Genomic DNA, 15,205 nt, shown 5'->3' with positions numbered 1-15,205 from the left:
AGTGTGTAGACCCTACGGGTTCGGGAGACATGCAGACATGACCGAGATGACTCTCCGGTCAATAACCAACAGCGGGATCTGGATACCCATGTTGGCTCCCACATGCTCCTCGATGATCTCATCGGATGAACCACGATGTTGAGGATTCAATTAATCCCGTACCCAATTCCCTTTGTCTACCGGTATAGTACTTGCCCGAGATTCGATCGTCGGTATCCCGATACCTTGTTCAATCTCGTTGCCGGCAAGTCTCTTTACTCGTACCGTAACTCACATCATCCCGTGATCAACTCCTTGGTCACATTGTGCACATTATGATGATGTCCTACCGAGTGGGCCCAGAGATACCTCTCCGTTTACACGGAGTGACAAATCCCAGTCTCGATTCGTGCCAACCCAACAGACACTTTCGGAGATACCTGTAGTGCACCTTTATAGCCACCCAGTTACGTTGTGACGTTTGGTACACCCAAAGCATTCCTACGGTATCCGGGAGTTGCACATCTCATGGTCTAAGGAAATGATACTTGACATTAGAAAAGCTCTTAGCAAACGAACTACACGATCTTGTGCTAGGCTTAGGATTGGGTCTTGTCCATCACATCATTCTCCTAATGATGTGATCCCGTTATCAACGACATCCAATGTCCATGGTCAGGAAACCGTAACCATCTATTGATCAACGAGCTAGTCAACTAGAGGCTTACTAGGGACATGGTGTTGTCTATGTATCCACACATGTATCTGAGTTTCCTATCAATACAATTTTAGCATGGATAATAAACGATTATCATGAACAAGGAAATATAATAATAACCAATTTATTATTGCCTCTAGGGCATATTTCCAACAGTCTCCCACTTGCACTAGAGTCAATAATCTAGTTCACATCACCATGTGATTAACACTCACAGGTCACATCACCATGTGACCAACATCCAAAGAGTTTACTAGAGTCAACAATCTAGTTCACATCACTATGTGATTAACACTCAATGAGTTCTGGTTTGATCATGTTATGCTTGTGAGAGAGGTTATTAGTCAACGGGTCTGAACCTTTCAGATCCGTGTGTGCTTTACGAATATCTATGTCATCTTGTGGATGCTACCACGCACTACTTGGAGCCATTTCAAATAACTGCTCTACTATACGAATCCGGTTTTCTACCCAGAGTCATCCGGATTAGTGTCAAAGTTCGCATCGACGTAACCCTTTACGACGAACTCCTTTTCACCTCCATAATCGAGAAAATTCCTTAGTCCACTAGATACTAAGGATAAGTTCGACCGCTGTCATGTGATCCATTCCCGGATCACTATTGTACCCCTTGACCAACTCATGGCAAGGCACACTTCATGTGCGGTACACAGCATAGCATACTGTAGAGCCTATGTCTAAAGCATAGGGGACGACCTTCGTCCTTTCTCTCTCTTCTGCTGTGGTCAGGTCTTGAGTCTTACTCAATACTCACACCTTGTAACACAGCCAAGAACTCCTTCTTTGCTGATCTATTTTGAACTCTTTCAAAATCATGTGAAGGTGTGCGTTCTTTGAAAGTATCATCAGGCGTCTTGATCTATCTCTATAGATCTTGATGCCCAATATGTAAGCAGCTTTTATCCAGGTCTTCCTTTGAAAAACTCCTTTCAAACAACCCTTTATGCTTTCCAGAAATTTTACATCATTTCGGATCAACAATATGTCATTCACATATATTTATCAGAAATGTTGTAGCGCTCCCACTCACTTTATTGTAAATACAAGTTTCTAACAAACTTTGTATAAACCCAAAAACTTTGATCACTCCATCAAAGCGTATATTCTGACTCCGAGATGCTTGCTCTAGTCCATGGAAGGATCACTGGAGCTAGCATACCTTTTAGCATCCTTAGGATCGACAAAACCTTTCTGATTGTATCACATACAACCTTTCCTTACGAAAACTGGTAAGGAAACTTGTTTTTGACATCCATCTGCCAGATTTCATAAATGCAGCTAATGCTAACATGATTCCGACGGACTTAAGCATCGCTACGGATGAGAAAATCTCATCGTAGTCAACTCCTTGAACTTGTGGAAATATTCTTTGCCACAAGTCGAGCTTCATAGACGGTACCATTACCGTCCACGTCCGTCTTCTTCTTAAAGATCCATTTATCTCAATGGCTTGCTGATCATCGGGCAAGTTCACCAAAGTCCATGCTTTGTTCTGATACATGGATCCTATCTCGGATTTCATGGCCTCGAGCCATTCGTCGGAATCCGGGCCCACCATCGCTTCTCCATAGCTCGTAGGTTCATTGTTGTCTAGCAACATGACTTCCAAGACAGGATTACGTACCATTCTGAAGTAGTACGCATCCTTGTCGACCTACGAGGTTTGGTAGTGACTTGATCCGAAGTTTCATGATCACTATCATAAGCTTCCACTTCAATTGGTATAGGTGCCACAGGAACAACTTCCTGTGCCCTGCTACACACTAGTTGACGTGACGGTTCAATAACCTCATCAAGTCTCCACCATCCTCCCACTCAATTCTTTCGAGAGAAACTTTTCCTCGAGAAAGGACCCGTTTCTAGAAGCAATTACTTTTGCTTCAGATCTGAAATAGGAGGTATACCTAACTGTTTTTGGGTATTCTATGAAGATGCATTTATCCGCTTTGGGTTCGAGCTTATCAGCTTGAAACTTTTTCACATAAGCATCGCAGCCCCAAACTTTTAAGAAACGACAACTTAGGTTTCTCTAAACGGTGTCGTCTCAACGGAATTGCGTGGTGCCCCTTTTAAAGTGAATGTGGTTGTCTCTAATGCCTAACCCATAAACGATAGTTGTAATTCGATAAGAGACATCATGGTATGCACCATATCCAATAGGGTGCAGTTATGATGTTCGGACACACCATCACACTATGGTGTTCCAGGCGGTATTAATTGTGAAACACTTTCCACAATGTCTTAATTGTGTGCCAAACTCGTAACTCAGATACTCATCTCTATGATCATATCACAGACATTTTATCCTCTTGTCACGACGATCTTCAACTTCACTCTGAAATTACTTGAACCTTTCAATAATTCAGACTTGTGTTTCATTAAGTAAATACTCTCAGCATCTACTCAAATCATTTGTGAAGTAAGAACATATCGATATCCACTGCGTGCCACAGCACTCATTGGACTGCACACATCAAATGTATTACTTCCAACAAGTTGCTCTTCTTGTTCCATCTTACTGAAAACGAGGCCTTTCAGTCATCTTCCCCATGTGGTATGATTTGCATGTCTCAAGTGATTCAAAATCAAGTGAGTCCAAACGATCCATCTGCATGGAGTTTCTTCATGCATATATACCAATAGACATGGTTCGCATGTCTCAATCTTTTCAAAAATGAGTGAGTCCAAAGATCCATCTACATGGAGCTTCTCCATGCGTTCTATACCAATATGACTCAAATGGCAGTGCCACAAGTATGTGGAACTATCATTACTATTTTATATCTTTTGGCACGAACATGTGTATCACTACGATCGAGATTCATTTTAGGTGCAAGACGATTGAAGGTATTATACAAATAAACAGAGTAACCATTATTCTCCTTAAATGAATAACCGTATTGCGATAAACATAATCCAATCATGATCAACGCAAACACCAAATCTCGATGGTAGAGGGAGCATGCGATGCTTGATCACATCAACCTTGAAACACTTTCAACACACATCGTCATCTCACCTTTAGCTAGTCTCCATTTATTCCGCAACTTTTATTTCGTGTTACTAACACTTAGCAACCTAACCGGTATCTAATACCCTGGTGCTGCTAGGAGTACTAGTAAAGTACACATTCATATAATGTATATCCAATATACTTCTGTCGACCTTGCCTGCCTTCTCATCTACCAAGTATCTAGGGTAGTTCCGCTTTAGTGACCGTTCCCTCATTACAGAAGCACTTAGTTTCGGGTTTGGGTTCAACCTTGGGATTCTTCACTAGAGCAGCAAATGACTTGTTGTTTCATGAAGTATCCCTTTTGCCCTTGCCCTTCTTAAACTAGTGGTTTTACTAACCATCAACAATTGATGCTCCTTCTTGATTTCTACTCTCGCGGTGTCAAACATCGCGAATAGCTCAAGGATCATCAGCTATCCTTGATATGTTATAGTTCATCATGAAGCTCTAATAGCTTGGTGGCAGTGACTATGGAGAACCATCACTATCTCATCTGGAAGATTAACTCCCACTCGATTCAAGCGATTGTGGCACTCAGACAATCTGAGCACATGCTCAACGATTGAGCTTTTCTCCCTTAGTGTGCAGGCTTAAGAAACTTGTCAGAGGTCTCATACCTCTTGACGTGGGCACTAGTCTGAAATCCCAATTTCAGTCTTCAGAACATCTCATATGTTCTACGACGTTTCAAAAACCGTCTTTGGTGCCACAATTCTAAACCGTTAGCATTACGCACTGAACTATCACGTAGTTATCAAAACGTGTATGTCAGATGTTCCGCAACATCTACAGATGACGCTGAGGTTCAGCACACCGAGCGGTGCATTAAGGACATAAGCCTTCTGTGCAGCAGTGAGGACAATCCTCAGTTTATGGACCCAGTCCGCATAATTGCTACTACCAACTTTCAACTAATTTTTTTCTCTAGGAACATATCTTAAACAGTAGAACTAAAGCGTATGACATAATTTGCAAAGACCTTTTGACTATGTTCATGATAATGAAGTTCATCTGATTATTGAATGAACTCCCACTCAGATAGACATCCCTCTAGTCATCTAAGTGATACATGATCCGAGTCAAACTAGGCCGTGTCCGATCATCACGTGAGACGGACTAGTCATCATCGGTGAACATCTCCATGTTGATCGCATCTACTATACGACTCATGTTCGACCTTTCGATCTCTTGTGTTCCGAGGCCATGTCTATACATGCTAGGCTCGTCAAGTCAACCTAAGTGTTTCGCATGTGTTCCGAGGCCATGTCTGTACATGCTAGGCTCGTCAACACCCGTTGTATTCGAACATTAGAATCTATCACACCCGATCATCACGTGGTGCTTCGAAACAACGAACCTTCGCAACGGTGCACAGTTAGGGGGAACACGTCTCTTGAAATTTTAGTGAGGGATCATCTTATTTATGCTACCGTCGTTCTAAGCAAATAAGATGTAAACATGATAAACATCACATGCAAATCATAAAGTGACGTGATATGGCCAATATCATCTTGCGCCTTTTGATCTCCATCTTCGAGGCGCGGCATGATCACCTTCGTCACCGGCATGACACCATGATCTACATCATCATGATCTCCATCATCGTGTCTTCATGAAGTTGTCTCGCCAACTATTACTTCTACTACTATGGCTAACGGTTAGCAATAAAGTAAAGTAATTACATGGCGTTTTCATTGACACGCAGGTCATACAATAAATCAAGACAACTCCTATGGCTCCTGCCGGTTGTCATACTCATCGACATGTAAGTCGTGATTCCTATTACAAGAACATGATCAATCTCATACATCACATATATCATTCATCACATCCTTTTGGCCATATCACATCACATAGCATACCCTGCAAAAACAAGTTAGACGTCCTCTAATTGTTGTTGCATGTTTTACGTGGCTGCTATGGGATTCTAGCGAGAACGTTTCTTACCTACGCAAAAGCCACAACATGATATGCCAATTTCTATTTACCCTTCATAAGGACCCTTTTCATCGAATCCGATCCGACTAAAGTGGGAGAGACAGACACCCGCTAGCCACCTTATGCAACTAGTGCATGTCAGTCGGTGGAACCTGTCTCACGTAAGAGTACGTGTAAGGTCGGTCCGGGCCGCTTCATCCCACGATGCCGCCGAATCAAGATAAGACTAGTAACGGCAAGTAAATTGACAAAATCGACGCCCACAACTACTTTGTGTTCTACTCGTGCATAGAAACTACGCATAGACCTAGCTCATGATGCCACTGTAGGGGAACGTAGCAGAAATTCAAAATTTTCTACGCATCACCAAGATCAATCTATGGAGTTTACTAGCAACGAGAGGGAAGGAGTGCATCTACATACCCTTGTAGATCGCGAGCGGAAGCGTTCAAGAGAACGGGGTTGATGGAGTCGTACTCGTTGTGATCCAAATCACCGATGATCCTAGCGCCGAACGGACGACACCTCCGTGTTCAACACACGTACGGAGCAGCGACGTCTCCTCCTTCTTGATCCAGCAAGGGGGGGAGGAGAGGTTGATGGAGATCCAGCAGCACGACGGCGTGGTGGTGGAAGTAGCGGGATTCCAACAGGGCTTCGCCAAGCGCTGCGGGAGGAGGGAGATGTGTCACGGGAGGGAGAGGGAGGCGCCAGGGCTTAGGTATTGCTGCCCTCCCTTCCCCCCACTATATATAGGGCCAAGGGAGAGGGGGGGCGCAGCCTTGGCCCTTCCTCCAAGGAAGGGTGCGGCCAGGGAGGAGGCCTTCCCCCCCAAGGCACCTCGGAGGTGCCTTCCCCCTTTAGGACTCTCCCTTTTCCTTATCTCTTGGCGCATGGGCCTCTTGGGGCTGGTGCCCTTGGCCCACATAGGCCAAGGCGCACCCCCTACAGCCCATGTGGCCCCCCGGGGGCTGGTGGACCCCTTTGGTGGACCCCCGGACCCCTTTCGGCACTCCCGGTACAATACCGATAAAGTGCGAAACTTTTCCGGCGACCAAAATAAGACTTCCCATATATAAATCTTTACCTCCGGACCATTCCGGAACTCCTCATGACGTCCAGGATCTCATCCGGGACTCCGAACAACTTTCGGGTTACCGCATAGTAATATCTCTATAACCCTAGCGTCACCGAACCTTAAGTGTGTAGACCCTACGGGTTCGGGAGACATGCAGACATGACCGAGACGACTCTCCGGTCAATAACCAACAGCGGGATCTGGATACCCATGTTGGCTCCCACATGCTCCTCGATGATCTCATCGGATGAACCACGATGTTGAGGATTCAATCAATCCCGTACCCAATTCCCTTTGTCTCCCGGTATAGTACTTGCCCGAGATTCGATCGTCGGTATCCCGATATCTTGTTCAATCTCGTTGCCGGCAAGTCTCTTTACTTGTTCCGTAACTCACATCATCCCGTGATCAACTCCTTGGTCACATTGTGCACATTATGATGATGTCCTACCGAGTGGGCCCAGAGATACCTCTCCGTTTACACGGAGTGACAAATCCCAGTCTCGATTCGTGCCAATCCAACAGACACTTTCGGAGATACCTGTAGTGCACCTTTATAGCCACCCAGTTCGTTGTGACGTTTGGTACACCTAAAGCATTCCTATGGTATCCGGGAGTTGCACAATCTCATGGTCTAAGGAAATGATACTTGACATTAGAAAAGCTCTTAGCAAACGAACTACACGATCTTGTGCTAGGCTTAGGATTGGGTCTTGTCCATCACATCATTCTCCTAATGATGTGATCCCGTTATCAACGACATCGAATGTCCATGGTCAGGAAACCTTAACCATCTATTGATCAACGAGCTAGTCAACTAGAGGCTTACTAGGGATATGGTGTTGTCTATGTATCCACACATGTATCTGAGTTTCCTATCAATACAATTTTAGCATGGATAATAAACGATTATCATGAACAAGGAAATATAATAATAACCAATTTATTATTGCCTCTAGGGCATATTTCCAACACTTAGGAGCTTGTTTAAGGCCATATAAAGACTTTAATAACTTGCACACCTTTCCTTCCTGACCAGGTACTACAAAACCATCTGGCTGATCCATGTAAATTTCCTCCTTCAATTCTCCAGTGAGGAAAGCCGTCTTAATGTCTATTTGATGAACGAGAAGACCATGTGAGGCAGCCAGTGATAGTAGCACCCGAATTGTGGTCAGTCTAGCCACGGGTGAGTAAGTATCAAAGAAGTCTTCACCTTCTTTCTGGGTATAACCCTTGGCCATAAGCTGTGCCTTGTACTTTTCAATCGTACCATCAGGTCTAAGCTTCTTCTTGAACACCCACTTACATCCTACAGGTTTGCACCCATAAGGACGGTCAGTGATCTCCCAGGTACCGTTAGCTAAGATGGAATCCATCTCGCTACGAACAGCTTCCTTCCAGTAGTCAGCATCAGGAGATGCATAGGCTTCTGAAATAGTCCTGGGTGTGTCATCCACAAGGTACACAATGAAATCATCACCAAAAGACTTTGCAGTCCTCTGTCTCTTACTCCTCATAGGAGTTCCATTGTCACCCTCAACAGGATTCTCAACGTGTTCCATCGCAATGGTGGGTTCAGGAATTACAGCGAATTCCTCACTAGATGGAGTAGGTATCTCCTAATTTGATGAACTCGACATATCCTTCATAGGAAATATGTCCTCAAAGAAAGTTGCATCATTCGACTCCATAATCGTACCAACATGCATGTCGGATACCTCAGATTTTATTATCAAAAATCTATAGCCGACGCTATGAAAAGCATAGCCCAGAAGAACACAATCCAGGGTTTTTGGTCCAAGCTTGCGCTTCTTGGAAATTGGTATATTGACCTTCGCCAAACAACCCCAAGTACGTAGGTAAGAGAGTTTCAATCTTTTCCTTTCCCATTCCTCAAATGGAGTCATGGTCTTATGCTTTGTGGGAACTCGGTTTAGGACATGACACGCAGTCATTAGCGCCTCCCCCCACCATTCCTTGGAAAGACCCGATGTGTCTAACATGGTGTTAACCATATCAGTTAGAGTTCGGTTCTTTCTTTCGGCTACCCCATTTGACTAAGGTGAGTAGGGAGGCGTCCTCTCATGGATTATACCATGTTCCGCACAAAATAGGTCAAATTCATTGGAAAAAATACTCTCCACCACGATCGGACCTAAACCGTTTAATTTTTCGATCAAGTTGGTTATCTGCCTCAGCTTTATAGTTTTTGAAGAAAGTTAAAGCCTCATCTTTTGATTTCAGAAGATACACATAACAATATCTAGTGGAGTCATCAATCAACGTCATGAAGTATCTATTTCCACCTTTTGTCAACACGCCATTCATCTCACAAAGATCAGAATGTATAATCTCTAGTGGCGCCAAGTCTCTTGCCTCTGCAGTCCTATGGGACTTGCGAGGTTGCTTAGCTTGCACACATACTTGGCACTTAGAGCCTTTGACAATAGAGATTTTTGAAATTAAATTCATATTGGCCAGCCGCGTCATGCAACCAAAGTTAATGTGACAAAGTCGTGAATGCCAAATATCAGACTCATTATTGTGGCAAACATTATTAATAACTTTAGTGCAAATATCTGACAAAGACAGGCGGAACAAGCCTCCGCTCTCATAGCCTTTTCCAACAAATTGTCCATACTTAGAAATTACAACTTTATTGGATTCGAAAACCAAATTAAAACCATCTCGACATAAACGGGAACCGCTAACGAGATTTTTATTGATGGACGGCACATGATGAACGTTCTTCAGACGCACAGTCTTCCCCGAAGTAAACTTCAGATCGACCGTACCAACACCTCGAACGATGGCATGTGACCCGTTCCCCATCAGCACGGGAGAAGTACCTGTTGCCTGGTAAGAAGAAAACATGGAGGCGTCAGCACAAACATGTACATTGGCACCGGTGTCAATTAACCAATCAGGGGATTGGAATACTGAAAGGATGGTAGGAAAAATACCGTACCCTGATTCCTTCATATCAGTATCACCGATGACAACATTAGCGGACTTGCCGCTCTTCTCATGTTCGCGCTCCTCAAAGCGGTTAGGACACTTCGGAGCCCAGTGATTAGCATCACCGCAGACATGGCAAAGTCTCTTCCCCTTCTTATGAGAATTCTTCTTGAAGTTGGTAGAACGTGATGGCTTGTTCTTTGTATCAAACTTGCCTTTGCCCTGAGTTTTGTTCTTGTTGTTTTTGAACTTGTTGGGCTGGAAGTTCTTCTTCTGTACCATGTGGGCACTAGAACCTCCCTCAGCAACTCGAGCACGTGTGTCCTTTGCTCTCGCCTTCTCTTCAACATCAAGAGTACCAATGACATCCGCAACGGAAAACTCCTGTCTCTTGTGTTTCAGAGAAGTAGCAAAATTGTTCCACGGAGGTGGAAGCTTGGCAATGATGCCTCTGGCAACAAATTTGTGCGGCAACACACACTTGAAGTACTCATTTCTTTTGCGAGCGACTGTATCTCATGAGCCTGCTGTACAATAGGGCGCTCATCAGTCATCTTGTAGTCATAGAATTGCTCCGTGACGTACAACTCGCTGCCGGCGTCCGAGGCACCAAACTTGGCCTCGAGTGCAGCCCACATGTCCTTGCCGTCGTCAAACGACATATACGAATCCACAATGGAGTCATCCAGAACACTCAGAAGAGCGCCTTTAAAGAGAGTATCAATCTTCTCAAAAGCTTCCAGCTGTGCTGGATTAAGATCGCCCTCAGGCTTGCCCTTGGTGGCGTCATATCAGCCCATGGTCTGAAACCAGTAGACTGCTCTCGTGCGCCACCTCTTATATTGCGCCCCCTTAAAGGCAGGCAGCTTCAGATGCGCAGCAAAACCACTCGGAGTAAATTGCCTATGATCAGGTTTTTGGATTGTTGGAAATATGAGCAAATTACTACGAGATTTAATCCGAATAAACAGAAGATAAATCATGACTACAGCAGCAGAGATTAAACTAATCATGTGAACAAGCATAACAGATGAACAGATCACATTTAGGGCACAGAAACATGAATTCTACCACGATCTCGAACAGGAAGGATAGAATCACATACGGTGCAGCGGGAGCAGCACCGCCGGCGTTGACGTTGTCGCCCATGTCGTCGAGGATGAGGTTGCCGAGGTCGGGGAAAAAGTCGTCGTTCGCGAAGTCGTCGCTGCCAGCAGTCGCGCGAGTGCGCTCCCCAAAAACCTGATCGCCCCTCTCCCGTACAGGATCACGAGAGGCGGGGTTCCGGAGGCCTGCTGTCCCTTCTGCCGGTGCACGCCGAAAGGAGGGATGGAGAAGACTTGCTTGGCGGCGCAATGATCTGGAACGATGGTGAGAAACCATACAAAGCGGCGGCGGCTAGGGTAGACGTGTGCCTGACTATATAGTGCGGGCCGGGCAGGTCGTGGGAGTAAACTCCACGTCCGAGTCGTCACGATCCAAAAGAATCGGAAACGGTTCAGTAATTAACGCGTCCGTTAACACAGATCACATCTAGGGCACATACTAGAAACATGAATTCTACCACGATCTCGAACAGGAAGGATAGAATCACATACGGTGCAGCGGGAGCAGCACCGCCGGCGTTAACGTTGTCGCCCATGTCGTCGAGGATGAGGTTGCCGAGGTCGGGGAAAAAGTCGTCGTTCGCGAAGTCGTCGCTGCCAGCAGTCGCGCGAGTGCGCTCCCCAAAAACCTGATCGCCCCTCTCCCGTACAGGATCACGAGAGGCGGGGTTTCGGAGGCCTGCTGTCCCTTCTGCCGGTGCATGCCGAAAGGAGGGATGGAGAAGACTTGCTTGGCGGCGCAATGATCTGGAACGGTGGTGAGAAACCATACGAAGCGGCGGCGGCTAGGGTAGACGTCTGCCTGACTATATAGTGCGGGCCGGGCTGGTCGTGGGGGTAAACTCCACATCCGAGTCGTCACGATCCAAAAGAATCGGAAACGGTTCAGTAATTAACGCGTCCGTTAATTACTAATTAATGACTCATTAATTTTTCCCGAGTAGCAAAAATATAGACAACGTGCATAGCTCTGTCCTCGGCTCGGCTCAATCCCGCAACCCGCGTCGCGTCGTGACGAGGCGTGGCGTGGCGAGGCGAGCGAGGAGGAGGAGCGCGCGTGTAGGTCTCCTCTTGTCATGCTCATACAAGTGGTAGAAGAGCTCACCTTATAAAGAGGTGCAACTCTCTCTCAACTTATGAGGTGGGACTAAACTTTAGCCTCACTCACTCCACTCACATGTGTGCATGAATGGCCAAGAGAATTTCAGAATTTTAGTTGGGCTTTGGGCCAAAGGCCTACTAGCAAAATTCCAACACTTGTGGCGGCGCCGGTGGCGGCGGATCTTGGGATCCAGCTCCTGGGGACGTTGCAGGACGCGGCGGTCTATGCACGAGAGATGGAGTTTCTTCGAACAGATCTGGGTGAAAACTTGCTTTCGGCTACTGCAAAGGCCGGCGGTGGCGGCGCTCTCTGCGCCGTTCCCTTCTTGAAGGCATCGCTGTGGAGAAGTTCAAGGCCACTCTCTACTACCTCCGGGGGAAACCCTAAATCAGTAGATCGGATGACGGCGGCGCTCTAGTCTCGTTCCCCCTTGGGGACGTCATTCATGGAGGTACACACAGGCTCGAGGGAACAGAGGACGGCTTCTTTGGTGGAGCGGTGCTTCATCTTGCACATTGATGGCGGCGGATCTCGGCGGCTTGGTGCTGTGGAGAATCGGAGTCCGATGCGCGGACATGCACTCGCGGGGGAGGAGGATGCTGTCTGACGTCTTGGTGGCGTCGATGGCAGAGAGGCCTGGCAAGGTCGGTGCATTAGTTTCTGCTCTAAAGAGGCTTGGTGGAAGATGGCGGAGACGACACAGAGAGTGCGTCGGACCAGTTTGTGCCCCAAACCCGGTATGTGGCTTGGTTGGGGCCTCTGTCTTTAGATGTTAAGCATTTGTGCGATGTTTGTTTGGTATTAGGCTCGGACTATCGGCTCCCCTTCATCAGGTGGATAGGAGTAGCGACCGTTGTTGCTAAGATGGTGGCTTCAGACTACCTAATGTACTACTTTGTAAGGTTTTTGTGAATAATTTATAAAATGGTTGTATGCATCGTCCAGATGCAGAGGCCGGGGGTCCTCCTCCATTTCTAAAAAAAATCCTTCCATGTCAATAAGACTTCAGGGTTTGGCAGAAGAAAAGTCCATGCTCGCATGGAGGCATTCTCTGTTTTAAAGGGGCTGCACCCGTTCATCTACTGCAGATGTGGCTTCTGATTTGCCTGGATCAACTGGTGAGTTTTCTGAGGCACCTCATATTGCCTGGGAAGAATTACATGAAATTAACAAAACAAGTGTTTCCAGACTTTTTTATTGGCGCTCTTGGTCTTGGAGTCTACTTTGTGGTGTCATCATATCTCGGCAAATTATTTCTTATTTTTTCCAGTAGCGTGTTCAAGTGTTCTTACACAAGCTTTGATCAGGTGACATCGGAATTTACAAGCTGCAGGTTTTGGCCGAGCAGAGCTGCTCTTTGTTTCACTCCATGCTTGTGATGGCTGATGATACCAAGTTCCTCCTTTTGGTTTTACTCTTGAGCTGCTCATCGTTGTGTTTTGGTTCTGAAGCTGATATCCAATGCCTGAAGTCCGTGCAACAATCAGTGAATGATCCCAACGGTGTACTCAAATCCTCATGGATCTTTAAAAATGCCACCGAAGGTTACATCTGCCTCTTTACTGGTGTGGAATGTTGGCACCCCGACGAGAATATGATTTTCTCTCTGCGTCTCGGCAACCTTGGACTTCAAGCTGCATTTCCTCGTGGTCTACAGAACTGTTCAAGCGTGACCGACCTGGACCTGTCAAATAACAATTTTTCAGGACCAATCCCTCAGGACATTTCACGGGAGATGCCGTATCTGACATATCTGGACCTTTCCTACAATAGTTTTTCGGGTCCGATCCTACAGAATATCTCAAACATGACATATCTGAATGTCCTCAACCTCCAGCATAACCAACTCAGCGGTGAAATTCCATCGCAATTCGATTTGCTTGATCGGTTAGTCATATTCAATGTTGCGGACTCATCCTTATTTGCTAGAGAAGAAGTTTGGGGCTTCGAACTTTGTTGGTAACCAAGGGCTTTGTGGTTCACCCTTGGATGATTGCGCACCCCCCCCCACCCCCTCAAGGAGAAGATGGAGACCAGTACGAATCAGGCTGCACAGGCTCAACGACCAGTCCAGCATTGGAGCGGCCATCGGATTCGTCGTGGGGTTCGTGGTGGCCTTCTACTTCCCACACTGCTTTGTCTGCTCCGAGAAGTTCCATGCCTACGTCGTTCGGATATGATTCACTTGTTGTTCTGAAAATTCTTCTGCCATAGCTTCGGGAGGCCAACTGAGCACTTCTGACAATAATCTTAGTACGTTCCTTGCAGCAACGGTTGTCTTAATTCACATGATATGTATGCCCGGCAACTAGCCACGCTGCCGGTGTTTGTAAATACATACAGTATGTCAAGTTCAACTCTTCTAGAAAGATGCGAGGCATCAACTGGCCGTGATTAGTTATGTACCCTGCCGGCATTTCTAACGGAACACAAACAAGGCAGCTCCGGCTAGCCTATAGTATAACTCTGCGCTTCAGCAGTGTTTTTCTCCCCATTTTCATGCTTTGCCCTTCTTGAACGCATGCATATTGCGTACCGATCGTCTTGTACTGGGAGGATGTCCCCAGGGAGTACCCTGAAAGGACGTGACGGGTCAGATCAAGCTCCTGACGTCAGCCGGCCAGTGGATCCTCGCAGCCCAAGGCGCAGCGTGCGTCGAGAACGCTGCAGCAGTGCACGCGCGGCGGCGGCGGCACCCAGAGCGTCGACGGTTTGTATGCCATGCCCAAGCCCAACGTGTGGCTCCCGAGCGACGTGCGGGGTGTCGTAGCCGCGGCGAGCGCTCGTGTCTCGGTGACTGCTTCTGCGCCGCGTACTCCTACAACGGTAGCTGCTGGCTCTGGCATGGAGGTCTCATCAACCTCCAAAGCACGAGCAGCACTGGCACCATTCTCGTCCGGCTGCGTCCGAGTTTACTAGCCCAGGGCGCACGGCGCACCTCCAGACCGGTTAATGCTAGAACTATATATAAATAATGGACCAAGATCTCAAGACACGCCGACCCCGCGGGGCTGCTCGCCGCGTCCGTGCGCGCTGCAGTTCGTCCGGCCGCGTCGGCTGCACGCCAGACTCTTCGCCGTCCGCGGTAGTACTGCGTCCGCCACGGCGGCCACCGGCCGGAATTCGCGTTCTTCGCTGCCAGAGACTGAAATCGTGCTTCTCCCGGACTGGTAGGTGCTCGTACTGCACTGCCCCTGCGATGCCATAGATAACACTCAGCGGTCGCGACCCGGACGGGATACTTGGGACGCCGACCTGTTGGAGCACTTGTCAGCGGTCGCGCAGC

General features: G+C 47.0%; 2 pseudogenes; one reads left to right on the top strand and one right to left on the bottom strand.

Annotated features, from left to right (window-relative positions):
* The window catches only part of LOC109760255 (uncharacterized acetyltransferase At3g50280-like), a 210,825-nt pseudogene that overhangs the window by 78,433 nt on the left and 117,187 nt on the right, over nt 1–15,205 (bottom strand).
* On the top strand, nt 13,239–14,099 carry LOC109760261 (probably inactive leucine-rich repeat receptor-like protein kinase At5g48380; annotated as a pseudogene).

The sequence above is a fragment of the Aegilops tauschii genome, chromosome 3, assembly GCF_002575655.3.
Source record: "Aegilops tauschii subsp. strangulata cultivar AL8/78 chromosome 3, Aet v6.0, whole genome shotgun sequence".
Lineage (NCBI taxonomy): Eukaryota > Viridiplantae > Streptophyta > Magnoliopsida > Poales > Poaceae > Aegilops > Aegilops tauschii.
Note: the sequence above shows the minus strand (reverse complement) of the source record. Positions and strands in the feature narration are given on the sequence as shown.